Below are 11,677 nucleotides of genomic sequence, written 5' to 3'. Positions count from 1 at the left end.
ACCATAGGACAGCACCAATAATAAAACATGCAACTCAAACCAATCTTGATCATCAATTAACCCATAGGACAAAACAGATCTACTCAAACATCATAGGATAGCCATACATCATTGGGAAATAATATATAGCATTGAGCATCATGTTTAAGTAGAGATTATAGCGGTTAAAAGAGGGGTTACACCGCTGCATAGAGGGGGGAAGAGTTGGTGATGATGGCGGTGAAGTTGTTGGTGAATATTGCAGTGATGATGATGGCCCCGGCGGTGTTCTGGCGCCATCGGAAGAGAGGGGGAGAGGGCCCCCCTTATTCTTCTTCTTCTTCCTCCTTGACCTCCTCCCTAGATGGGAGAAGGGTTTCCCCTCTGGTCCTTGGTCTCCATGGCATGGGAGGGGCGAGAGCCCCTCCGAGATTGGATCTGTCTCTCTGTCTCTCTCTGTTTCCGCATTCCCAGATTCTGCCCTTTCACCGTTTCTTATATTCCCGGAGATCCGTAACTCCGATTGGGCTGAAATTTTAACACGATCTCTATCCAGATATTAGCTTTCTTGCGGCGAAAGAAGAACACCAACCGCCTTATGGGGTGGCCACGAGGGTCAGGGGCACGCCCCCTGCCTCGTGGCCCCCTCGGGCATCGTCTCGCGTGTATTTTTCTTCCCAAAAATCACATATATTCCAAAAAAAAATCTCCAGCGGTTTTTATCCCGTTTGGACTCCGTTTGATATGGATTTACTGCGAAACAAAAACATGCAACAAACAGGAACTGGCACTGGGCACTGGATCAATATGTTAGTCCCAAAAATATTATAAAAAGTTGCAAAAAGTATATGAAAGTTGTAGAATATTGGCATGGAACAATCAAAAATTATAGATACGATGGAGACGTGTCAACGGATGTCCTAGCAACCGAAGAATACGACCTCAAACGCACAGCCAAAAGCTACCCGAAGCGCAAATTGCTACCATAGTTCGATGATGAGGCGCTGGAGCCCATACCATCATCACGCAATGAGGCTGACCGACCACTACGAGGTTAGGATAAAACGACAACTCAAGCTGAACACCAGACCGCTCCGCCTCATTATAAAGGCAGAGATAAAACAGCTCGTGGTCATACATATGACCTTCGGCAGGACCTGAATAATAGAGCAGGACATACCAGATCGATCTACGGATCGTGAGGACGTACCTCGACACGCGACGACAGCTATCTATTCGGACTTGACAAGCCTAGTTATACACGGGCCGAACACCGCAGACGGACTCCATCGGAGCTACGTCGAGATGCGGCCCGATATAGAGGCGCCGCACACCCTCTTTGCTTCACTAACGAAGTAATGGATCACGAATTCCCAGAAGGGTTTAAACCCGTAAATATCGAATCATATGATGGAACAACTGACCCCGCGGTGTGGATCAAGGACTTTATTCTCCACATTCATATAGCTCGTGGAGATGACCTCCACGCCATCAAATACCTCCCTTTAAAACTCAAAGGGCCAGCTCGGCACTGGCTAAACAGTCTGCCTAAAAATTCTATTGGCATCTGGGAGGACTTGGAAGAAGCCTTCCTTGACAACTTCCAAGGTACATATGTCCAGCCACCAGATGCCGATGACGTAAGTCACATTGTCCAGCAACCCAGAGAGTCAGCCAGGAAGTTTTGGACTAGGTTCTTAGTTAAAAAGAACCAAATCATCGACTGTCCGGACGCAGAAGCCCTAGCGGCCTTCAAGCACAGCGTCCGGGACGAGTGGCTCGCTCGCCACCTCGGTCAAGAAAAACCAAAATCCATGCCAGCCCTTACCGCTCTGATGACCCGCTTCTGCGCGGGAGAAGACAGCTGGATCGCTCGTAGAAGCAATAACACTAGCGATCCGGGCACTTCTGAAGTCCGGGACAGCAATGGCAAACCACGATGTAGTAAATACACACGCCGCAATGATAACGAAAGAAAGCATGACACAACGGTCAATGTCGGATTCAGCGGCCCCAAATCCGGTCAACGGAAGAAGCCATTCAAGGCAAATGTAGACGGACCATCCAATTTGGACAAGATATTGGACCGGCCCTGCCAGATTCATGGCCACCCTGACAAACCAGCCAATCATACCAACAGAAGCTGTTGGGTCTTCAAGCAGGCCGGCAAGCTCAATGCCGAACACACGGGGAGGAGTCCGCCAGGCGATAGCGACGATGAAGAGGCTCACCAATCAAATACCGGGGGTCAGAAGCAATTTCCCCCCAAAGTGAAAACAGTGAACATGGTATACGTGACACACAATTCTACAGGGGAGCAGGATAAACACTCCCTCTGGACTGAGGATCACACTACGGCAACCTCAGCCGAAGTACAAAGCGGTCTCATTAAACCGCATACCTTGTTGGCCATTAAGCCTCCGGTCTCCACTCAACAGGATCGACCGATTTTGGAGTAGGACTAGCAGTTCGGCTTCCGCCGTCCGCCTCATACACCTGCGAAATCTATACCGCGCATACATAACTATGCACTTCAAATAGCCTGGGCGTCGGCGGAAGCACAATACGGACGGGTCTACAAGTAGCGCACAAGCTGGCCATATCATGGACTGTATCAGAGTCCGGGTTCATAAATCCACCCAAAGGATACTCCTATTAAGGAGGCCTTCCACCGAGGAAAGGCGGCGCAGACGTGCGACAGGAGGTCCAAAATAACTTTTTGTAGACCGCACTCTCTATTTCGAGCCTGTAAAGTGCCTTCTTCCTCCGCCTTCGACCCCTGGCATGTAAAATAGCCGGGGTTGCGGCTTTTGTTTTCTATATAAATGATTGGCACATCACTCAGATCCCAGCAAAAATAATCCACTCTTTTCTAAAGAACCGAGTTTTACCCCTACGATTGTTTCAAACATACACCTCGGCAGAACTTGCCAGGGGATCGGTATGGGAACAAATGAGTTGCCGACAAAGTCCGAACAACTCTATAGCGCACTTCGGCATCGCGAGTTTTGGCCTTATATGCATCAGCTCCGAATCATGTCTTGGGTCAAAAGTTGGGTTGCCCGGCTCCTGTGTTTGCTACCTTGCGTTCCTCTCTATCGGCTAGGGTAGTAAAGGGAGAACTACTGCGATTGTGCTTCCGGTTCACCTAGTTAAGCACCTCAGTAGAGAAAGCCGAAAACTGACTATCATGATGCGGCGAGAGCTGGTCAACCACTCGATGACTTATTGGAATCTTTCGCGATTCCCGCCGTGTCACACGAAGGACCTATTTTAGGTCAAATATGTAAACGCATTATACAAGAATATGCCACATACATACCAATGGCTATATCGTAGACCCGCCATAAAACTCCTATGGCTAAGTGAAAGTGTCAACGCCATATAGTCTGGTTGCCTGGTTCACCGCATTGACACCTCCTTTTTGGACCAAGATGTTGGGTTAAGAGTGATCAATTGCTTTTCCGAACACCCCCGTATTTCCTACGAGGGGGCTGAAGCCGACGACTGGAAATCTTTCAGATTATATAAAAACGGCCGCACAGGAGGATTCAAAGCTTTTAAGCAACTCTAAAAATAAACTTTATTATTTCATAATATTGTCCTTTACAATGTCAATACATGTCACTCGAATATCATATCTTTCGAGCACTGACCCTCTATCAATCGGGCTGCCGCTAAGACATCTTCAAAATAATGCTCTGGTGCGTAATGGTCCTTGCTTTCGGGTGGACTCTTCGCTGCAACATCAATGGCCTTCATCTTCGTCCAGTATGTTTTCACACGGGCAAGGGCCATCCATGCACCTTCAATGCACGTTGATCTCTTAATGTCGTCGATGTGCGGCACCACAGAAGCAAGTCACCGCACCAAACCAAAATAACTATCTGGAACAGGCTCGGTCGGCCATAGCCGGACTACGACGTCCTTCATGGCAGCGCCGAATATCCGGTGCAGTTCTGCCCGTTGGGTCATCTGCTCGTTCAGCAACAACGGACGTTTTGATGCACCAAATTGTGACCAGAAAAGCTTCTCCGTTGCATATCCCTCTTGTGCTTGGTAAAACTGCGCCGCATTGGAAGAACTCTTCGGCAGGTCCAAAAACACGTCTGGAGAGCTCCACACTTGGTTAAGCTGAGCATAACCCGGATCACCGAACTTAGTTTGCAATAAAAAGGGCTTACCAGCCGCGATCTCCCCAGCTTGCTGGATCTCTTTCCCGGGTCGCTCTAGATTCGGACCGGGCTTCTCTTGCCTCTCGTAAGGCCTTGTCAAGATTAGCCGTTTTGGCTTTATTATCCTCTCTAGAACTCTGCAGTGGCTAACGGCCTCCTTTAGTTCAAGCGTCAGCGAGGATATTTTCTCCTCGCATTGGTGCCGAGCAGCCTGTTCGGCCTTTAGCTCGGCAGATGCCTTTTCGGCAGTCGCATTACTAATCCGGACCTGCTCCTTGTCCTGGGCCAGCTTAGCCCGAAGGACCTCGACTACGGCAGCACCATCTGCAGATATGTAAATCTTATTGCACAATTCTTTGCATCATGCTTATATTGTAAACACGTGCATAGTATGGCTGCCCCCCCCAAAAACATACCATGCGCCTCGTCAAGTCGCATGTTGATAAGTGCGATATCCTTATCCGCCTCATCAATCTTGTGTTGCAAATCCGCAACTTCTGTAGTCCGGGCAGTTGCCGGGGAGGTCACATCATGTGTTCCAATTAATCAGATTATTTCCTGAGCATATCTTTTGATCCTCTGATCGCCTCCCTCGGGAAGCCAATCAGAGTCTCAGGGGCTACTATCTATACACAGGTGTATTTTGTGAATAAAACACAATCGAACATATTACAGTACAAACCTCAAAGCCTCTTAGCAGGCTCACGAAAGCCTCATTCAATCCACTTTTCGCGGACAGGACCTTCTCAACCACGGTGCCCATCAAGGTATGATGTTCCTCGGAGACGGATGCCTGCCGCAGCATGTTCGTCAATGTATCCGGCGCCTCTGGGTCCCGGGAAGCTGCTGAAGGAGTACGACCTCCCTTTGAAGGAATCCGTTTATTCGTATCCGGCTATAGACCGGACTGCTCGGTACCTCCATTATTGGCCCCCGGACCCTGGGTCTCCAAAGTATCACCTTCGAATGGTGTCTTCATCCCTTGCACCACTTGTTGATCGGGGGAGGCCCTCCATGATGATGCCTCAAAGTCATCCACCCTATTAGGCGAGGAGACCGGTGGAGGCGTCTCGCTTCCCATCATCTCCTGGAGAAGGTCCCCGAGGAAGAGGACTGTTGAAGAAGACTGTGTGCCGAACTGCAAAAAACATATATTCTAGATGTTACAAGGAAGGAACATGACATATTTAAAACACCCTTATTCACTTACGATTTGGCCTGAGGCTGGTCCTGGTCATGGGACTGCGCGATAACATCGTTCTCCAAGCCCGGGCCACCCATCAAAGGCATCTTGCCTCGCTTGGGAGCCTTTTCCTCCCAATCTTCGGAGGCGGCCCTTTTCTTTCCATGGGGGGAAGAGACGTTGACTTCCCCTTCATTTTTGTCTTCGAATGATGGAATCTTGATTCCCCTGGACATAATGTCTGATATACCTTCGGAATGGAGGCCATCTTTGGTCCTCCCACTCTCCGCTTTGCTCTCCTTCACAGGCATTTGGTATCGTGCCGGGGCCAGCATCCTTGTTAACATGGGATCCGCTGAACCTTCGGGAAGGGGGGCCGAACACCTAATTAATTCCGCTTTCTTTATCCAACCCTGAAAAAGGATAGTTTGGTCCGTAACGCATTACGGCATACTTAACTACAAAGTGTTCGGAGGCCGAGTGCTTACCGAGGTATCTGGACGTTTGCAGTCGAGGCCGGCGTCCTCAGTGGTGTCCAGCCAATGTTTTTGTTTTCCAAAAAACAACTTCCACATCCCTTTGTGCGTAATGTCGAAGAAGTGTTGGAGGGTTTGTGGTCCTTCCGGATTGAACTCCCACATGCGGAGAGGCCTACGCTCGCATGGCAGAGCTCAGCGGACTAGCATTACTTGAATCACGTCGACAAGATCTATGTCCTTCTCAAGGAGGGTTCAGATGCGGCTTTGTAGAGTCTGCACTTCATCAACTAATCCCCAGTGCAGCCCCTTATTGATCCATGATGCAAGCTATAACGGAGGGCCGGAACAGAACGCAAGTATAGCTACCCACTTGGTACTACGGGGTTCCGTGACGTAAAACCACTCTCGCTGCCATTGGTTGGAAGTTTTGGTGAAAGAGCCTTTCGGCCAAAGAGTGTTGGTAAGCTTGCTTACTACAACACCGCCACACTCCGCCTGTTCCCCGTCGACTATCTTTGGCTTCACGTTAAAAATCTTGAGCCATAGGCTGAAGTGTGGGGGGATTTGGAGGAAGGCCTCGCATGTGATGATAAAAGCTGAGACGTGGAGGAAGGAATCCGGAGCTAGATCGTGAAAATCTAGTCCGCAATAAAACATTAACCCCCGGACGAAGGGGTGGAGAGCGAACCCTAGCCCACGGAGGAAGTGAGAGATGAATACAACCCTCTCACCGGATCTAGGGGTCGGAATAACCTGTCCTTGAGTAGGAAGCCGGTGGGGGATCTCCGCGGTCAAGTATCTGGCTGCCCGAAGCTTTGCAATATCCTCCTCTGTAATGGAGGAAGCCACCCGTCGACCTTGAGGGCTGGGTCCTGACATGATGGGGAGGCTCGGAGCAATGAAGTCGAACCTTGGGTACTAGAACTCGAGGATGGAAAGGCTGAGGAGAGGTTTGGCGTAAAAAGACGGCCCTTGGTTCCTTTATAAAGGCACCGGGTATTGAACACCTCCTCCTGAGCCTGAAGACTTGCCTATTCCTAAGGAATCTTTCTAACATAACGGTTGGGTTATCCGCGCTCGTATTGATGAGAATCCCGCAATAAGGGGACGATCTCTGCTTCGACAGGACATGCCAATAACAACAACGCCTCGAAACGTGGAACGGTGGGATAGGAAACGGTTCAAAATAAATAACCGGGCGAGCGTGATGTCACGTTATAAAAATTATTATCAGCCGATTGGACTCGTGAAATATTATGCTCTACGGCTGTGGTACTTATGTTACAGGTCCGGACACGATCATTACGTCCGAAGACTATCTTGGAGTTCGGAAGGAGAAATCCGCCTTGCAATGCCGAAGACAGATCTACGCGCCGGATACCTTATCATTGAAGCCAGGTTCAGGGGCTACTGAGGGAGTCCTGGACTAAGGGGTCCTCGGGCTTCCGTCCCGTTACCCATGGGCCGGACCGATGGGCTGTGAAGATACGAAGACCGAAGACTGCACTCGTGTCTGGACGAGACTCTCCTTGGCATGGAAGGCAAGCTTGGCGATCAAATAAGTAGATTCCTTTCTTTGTAACCGACCTTATGTAACCCTAGACCCCCCCGGTGTCTATATAAACCGGAGGACTTAGTCTGGAGGGAGGACAATCATTATCATAGCCACACAAACTAGACCTCTAGGGTTTAGTCATTACGATCTCGTGGTAGATCAACTCTTGTAATAATCATATTCATCAAGATCAATCAAGCAGGACGTAGGGTATTACCTCCATAGAGAGGGCCCGAACCTGGGTAAACAACGTGTCCCCTGTCTCCTGTTACCATCGACCTTAGACGCACAGTTCAGGACCCCGTACCCGAGATCCGCCGGTTTTGACACCGACACCGGGGGCCATAGGTTTCACTAGTGGCTTCTCTCAAGATAGCAAAATCTACGGTGGGTGAACAAATTACTGTCGAGCAATTGATAGAAAAGCGCATAGTTATGAGAATATCTAGGCATGATCATGTATATAGGCATCACGTCCGTGACAAGTAGACCGAAATGATTCTGCATCTACTACTATTACTCCACACATCGACCGCTATCCAGCATGCATCTATTAAGTTCATAAGAACAGAGTAACGCATTAGGCAAGATGACATTATGTAGAGGGATAAACTCAAGCAATATGATATAAAACCCATATTTTTATCCTCGATGACAACAATACAATACGTGCCTTGCTGCCCCTGCTGTCACTGGGAAAGGACACCGCAAGATTGAACCCAAAGCTGAGCACTTCTCCCATTGCAAGAAAGATCAATCTAGTAGGCCAAACCAAACTGATAATTCGAAGAGACTTGGAAAGATATTAAATCACGCATAAAAGAATTCAAAGAAGAATCAAATATTGTTCATAGATAATCTTGATCATAAACCCACAATTCATTGGATCTCGACAAACAAACCGCAAAAAGAATTACATCGAATAGATCTCCAAGAGGATCGAGGAGAACTTTGTATTGAGATCCAAAGAGAGAGAAGAAGCCATCTAGCTAATAACTATGACCCGAAGGTCTATGGTAAACTACTCACACATCATCGGAGAGGCTATGGTGTTGATGTAGAAGCCCTCCATGATCGATTCCCCCTCCGACAGAGCGCCCGAAAAGGCCCCAAGATGGGATCTCACGGGTACAGAAGGTTGCGGCGGTGGAAATAGGGTTTCGTGGTGCTCCTGGATGTTTTCGGGGTATATGGGTATATATAGGAGGAAGAAGTAGGTCGGTGGATCTGCGAGGGGCCCATGAGGGTGGGTGGTGCGCCCACCCCCCTAGGGCGCGCCCTCCTACCTCATGGCCTCCTTGATTCTTTCTTGACGTCCACTCCAAGTCCTGTGGATCATGTTTGTTCCAAAAATAACTCTCCCGAAGGTTTCATTCCGTTTGGATTCCGTTTGGTATTCCTTTTCTGTGAAACACTGAAATAGGCAAATAAAAAAACAATTTGCACCGGGCCTTCGGTTAATAGGTTAGTCCCAAAAATAATATAAAAAGGTATATTAAAGCCCATTAAACATCCAAAACAGATAATATAATAGTATGGAACAATAAAAAAGTATAGATACGTTGGAGACGTATCAAGCATCCCCAAGCTTAATTCCTGCTCGTCGTCGAGTAGGTAAATGACACTACTAGGAAAAGGGCTATAGCTAATATGGGCATTAATGGCGCACCATGTATGTGGTGCACCACTGCTATATAGCAGTGGCGCACGAGATACAGGTACACCATTAATGTCCACATTACTAATGGCGCACCTGGTGTGTGGTGCGCCATTATTATTTTTGAAAAAAAGATAAAAAAATTGTTAGCAGTGGCACACCAGTGGATAGTGCGCCATTACTAGTTAATGGCGCACTATCCACTCGTGCGCCACTACTAACATGTTTTATTAATGGCGTACCACACACCAGGTGCACCATTAGTAACCCTGGTTACTAATGGCGCATTCTTAGGTGGTGCGCCATTGGTAACCTGGGAGCAGCTAGATATTTTGGACAGCTACCTACCACACTCACTTTCCCCACTTCATTCTCTCCACCTATACCAAGCTTGGTCTCGGCTGCCTCCTCCTCCTCACCTCATTTGCACCATAGATTCACCCAAATTAAGTGGTTAAATTTCCTTTTTTTGATAGGTAAGCAAGGGGAAAGGTTTCTTTATGTTCTAGATCTACTTTTTTGTCCCTCCAACAACGTACACACTTTTTATGGCCTAGATCTACGTATGTTTGTGGTGTTGCATATCTTTGTGTTTGCAGGTACCGGTATTTGAAATGCGATAGTTGCCAATATTTTGCCGGAATGTTGATTCATTTCCGTTTCGGCGAGAATTTGGCACTATGCATTCTTTTTGGTCCTATTTTTAGGCAAAGTCATGCCAAATTTTTTTTGGTTCTAAAATATCGTTTTGCTCTACCCCGCAGGCGACCATGGTCCACACGATGACCGAAGGCATCGCGAATAGGTTTTTGAGCTCCGCGAAGGCTAAGATGCTTCAAAAGAACGAGATAGAGATAAGATGTCCGTGTCGAAGATGCAAGCTGAAGAGCCTTATGGACCCAGATTCTGTACAGGTGCGGGACCACCTGCTCTTGCGTGGTTTCATGGATGGCTATCGGTGGCAAGGTGATGAAGATGACTATGAAGTCGTCCATGGGGGCCGGGCAAGAAATGAGGAAGGGCAGCAAGACAACCGCGGCGAGGGCGGGCGAGAAGACGAAGAATCTCCAGGACATGATCACGAAGTTGATGCAGTACACAGTCATCATGTAGAAGATGCTGGACATGATGATGAGGAAGATCAAGATGAAGGGCATGATCATGAAGATGAAGATGCCAGAGCAGACGACGATGGACCATCGATGGGATGGGTGCAGGATCCTCATATTCAAGAGCTGCTTCTCAAGCAGACGGGTAACGCAAGAGCTGCCGCCTGAGAGAAAGCCAAGCTGGATCAACTGGAGAAAGACGCGGTTACTCCATTGTATGAAGGATGCAGGCCCGAGGATACCCCGCCTAAAAGTAACGCTCATGGCTCTGGAGATGAAGGTAAAACACAAAATGACTGATGCATGCTTCGACGAGAACATGTCATTCTGGCACGAACGTCTTCCCAAGGGGAACAAGTGCCCGACCAGTTTTGAGGAGGCGAAGAAAATCGTGTGTCCTCTGGATTTACCACACGTGAAATACCATGTGTGCATGAACGATTGCATCATTTATCGGGACGAGCACGCGGAGTCTACCATATGTCTGGTGTGCGGCGTCACTCGATACAAGAAGAGGAAGAAAGCTCCTCGAAAAGTGGTGTGGTACTTTCCGATCACTCCTCGTCTGCAACGGTATTTTGCGGACCCTAAGGTAGCAAAGCTCCTGCGTTGGCACGCGGATAGGGAGGAGAAGAAGCGAGAAGATGACGGAAATGATCCGGAGATAAATAAAAAAGACAAGATGCTGAGTCACCCTAAGGATGCGAGCCAGTGGCAAGCGTTGAACTTCGAACACCCAGAATTTGGGGACGATCCAAGGAACATCGTGCTGGGCGCGAGCACCGATGGAGTCAATCCGTTTGGCAGCCATAGAAGCACACATAGCACCTGGCCTGTGTTTGTGTGGATGTACAACCTTCCCCCTGGTTGTGCATGAAGAGGAAGTACATTCAGGGGCGGCTCCAGTGTGGGGTCGTGTAGGGGCGGCCGCCCCGGGTAAATTTTTGAAACCCATAGGGTACCCGATACTGATTTTGGCCGGCGGCCACCATGGGAAGCAAGCGGGTTCGCTCGAAGGTCTCAGGTGTGGTCGAGCATGAGAAGGGAAGAGGAAAACCACTCGCCAGATGACTGCTCGCTAGGAGATTTATAGATGGGCCAATCAAGTAAGCCCAATAAAACTTAGATGAGCCCATTAGTTCCTTTTCACGTGCACAGTTCCTTTTCTATCGATCGTGGAACTGATCATCCTGAACTCAGGCCTCACGCAATCACACCCTGCCGACGCGGCGCCGCCTCCACTGCCGTCTCGCAGTCACCGGCGCTGCCCAGGTCTGTCCAGCCGATGGTGCTAGATGGAGAAGGAGAAGCGAGTGTGCCTGTTCTCAATGTCGTTCACTCGGGAAGCGGAGTCGCTGCCACAGCCGTACATCGACGCAGTCCCTACTCAAAACAACAAGCGAGCAGGAAACAGAGGCAACAAGGACCAAGTTCTTTCGCTCTCCCCTAGTCTTCTCTTCTGTTCTAGTATCATGTTTAATTTGTTGTCATGTTAGCCTAATTCTTGGAAGTTAAACACTGAAAATTAATTAAAAATGTG

Source organism: Triticum urartu, chromosome 5A (genome assembly GCF_056163025.1).
Source record: "Triticum urartu cultivar PI428250 chromosome 5A, HENAU_Tu73, whole genome shotgun sequence".
NCBI classification, from domain to species: Eukaryota; Viridiplantae; Streptophyta; class Magnoliopsida; order Poales; family Poaceae; genus Triticum; species Triticum urartu.
Note: the sequence above shows the minus strand (reverse complement) of the source record.